At 64.2% G+C, this 2,500-nt stretch overlaps 1 pseudogene; it reads left to right on the plus strand.

Annotated features, from left to right (window-relative positions):
* LOC124586227 overlaps positions 1 to 2,500 on the plus strand; it is a 7,962-nt pseudogene that overhangs the window by 2,381 nt on the left and 3,081 nt on the right.

Raw genomic sequence — 2,500 nt, forward strand, 5'->3', positions numbered from 1 at the left:
GGCGTGTCGGGCTTGGTCGGGAAGTGGGTCAGCGCTAACGTGCCGGGCCTGGGCGAGGTGAGTGCCGTAGGGGTGCCGGTAAGTGCGGGCGTTTAGCGCGGGCGTGGTCTGCTCTCGCCGTTGGTTGGCCTCGTGCTGGCCGGCGGTGCAGGATGCGCGCGCCTGCGCGGCGTTCGCGCCCCGGTGCTTCAACCTGCGTGCAGGATCCGAGCTCGGTCCCGTGCCTTGGCCTCCCACGGATCTTCCTTGCTGCGAGGCCGCGTCCGCCTTAGCGTGCTCCTCCGGGGGCGCGCGGGTGCGCGGATTCTCTTCGGCCGCCATTCAACGATCAACTCAGAACTGGCACGGACTGGGGGAATCCGACTGTCTAATTAAAACAAAGCATTGCGATGGCCCTAGCGGGTGTTGACGCAATGTGATTTCTGCCCAGTGCTCTGAATGTCAACGTGAAGAAATTCAAGCAAGCGCGGGTAAACGGCGGGAGTAACTATGACTCTCTTAAGGTGGCCAAGTGGCGGCGGGGTGGCTGCATCCGGACTTGGCTTTTCGAAGTGCGGTCTTGATGTAGTCGTGCTGCTGCTGCGAGGTGCCTTCCTTGGGTTATAGTTACAGGGAGAGTGATGCGCAATACATGGGCCTAGCCCTCTTAGCCTCTCCTCTCCTGCGGTCTTCTCCCCTTCTCGTGGGCCCGCTGATTTTTGCAGAGTGGAAGACCGCACCAGGGGCTTGGGGGGGTTACCAGCCCCCCCTCGCATTATCCCTTTATAGTTGGGGGCAGCCGACAAGAAACAAGAGATGGTGGCCCTTCCGCTGAAGGTGCCACCCCAGCTACCCCAGCACCTATCCGGCCAACCGGCCGTAACGAAAATGCGATAGTTTGTGTAGCTCCCTTTGCTTGCAGTGAGTGCCACCGCACTTTTACCACGAAGAACGGTCTCGGGGTCCATCGCCGCCGCCAACACCCTGCGGCCGCCAACGCTGAGATCGTGACGGAGAGGCATCGCGCGAGGTGGACGGAGGAAGAAGTCCTGTCGCTCGCCAAGGCAGAGGCCGAACTGTTCCTGGAGAGGGACGCCCGGTTCTTCTTTGTAAATCAAGAACTTACCAGGATGTTCCCCGACCGAACGCTTGAGGCAATCAAGTGCCGACGGCGGCAAGCTGCCCACAAGCAGCTTGTCCGCCAATTCATGGAGGCGCTTGAGATCGGTCGGGGTGAAGAGCCGGCGTCCCGCCGTGGAGCAGCGAGCTCGCTGCCTGACGCGGGCGCGGCCGCTGCGCCGCCCGTCGACGCAGCCGAGGACTTCGCGGCCGACACCACCGGGCCGCCGCCGGAGGGGCCGACTGACGCCGCCATCTGGGAGCATCTGGCGGGGCTACCTGCTTCCGCCCAGCGTTTCTCTGCCCTGGATCGAGTCATTGGTCTGGGGCGGGGCACGCCGCCCGATGTCATCCTGGGCATGCTCCCGGATGCCCTTGCGTCGGTCGGGTCCAGGGGGGAGAGGTCGATCACCAGGACACAGCGGCCGCGCCAACCACCCAAGCGGCCGCCTGCCGCCCCGCCGCTGCAGAAGCGCAAGCGGCGCCGCTGGGAATACGCGCGGACACAGGACGCCTTCCGTAGGTCGCGTGCGCGTTGCGTGCGCGGCTTGCTGGACGGCACCCTGCTGCAGCCGCCACCCGACATCCCCGGTCTGCTGGACTTCTGGGCGGACCTCTTCACGAAGAAGCCGATCTCCACCGCCGGCTTCATCCGTGACCGCCTTCTCCCGCACTCGGAGCCTGTCGCTCCTGAGTGCCTATGGGGGCCGGTCACACGTGAGGAGGTCGCTGCTGCCTTGCCGCCCAGGGGATCGGCAGCCGGGCCGGACGGCCTGACTCCAGCGGAGCTGCGGCGCCTGCCGCATGAAGTCCTGGTGAAACTCTTGAACCTCTTCCTCCTGGCCCGCGCCCTCCCCGAGCGTCTGCTTCGCGCCCGGACGTCACTTCTCCCCAAAACGGCTGCACCAACATCCCCCGCTGACTTTCGCCCCATTACGGTCTGCTCGGTGTTGGCGCGGACCTTTCACAAGGTTCTCGCGTCACGCCTGATGCGTGCATGTGCTGTGGACGAACGTCAGCGGGCATTCATCCCCCGGGATGGGATGTTGGAAAACACCTTCATCTTGGACACTGCTCTCACCGACGCAGTCCGCTCCTGTCGCTCTGTTTTTGTGGCATCGATCGACGTCTCTAAAGCGTTCGATTCGGTGGACCATGCCGCCCTCCGCCCCGTGCTGAGGGCTCATGGCCTGCCGGATTGCTTTATTGAGTACGTCGAAAGGTGTTACGAGGGTAGCACGACGGTGATAGCGGGCGGCGCCGACGTGGGCGTGCCCCTGCAGCCGGCTAGGGGTGTGCGTCAGGGTGACCCCCTCTCCCCCCTCCTTTTCAATTTTGCGGTGGACTATGTTTTGAGTCAACTTCCCTCCCACATCGGAGCTCGGATCCTAGGTCGCAGAGT

Source organism: Schistocerca americana, unplaced genomic scaffold (genome assembly GCF_021461395.2).
Source record: "Schistocerca americana isolate TAMUIC-IGC-003095 unplaced genomic scaffold, iqSchAmer2.1 HiC_scaffold_549, whole genome shotgun sequence".
NCBI lineage: Eukaryota > Metazoa > Arthropoda > Insecta > Orthoptera > Acrididae > Schistocerca > Schistocerca americana.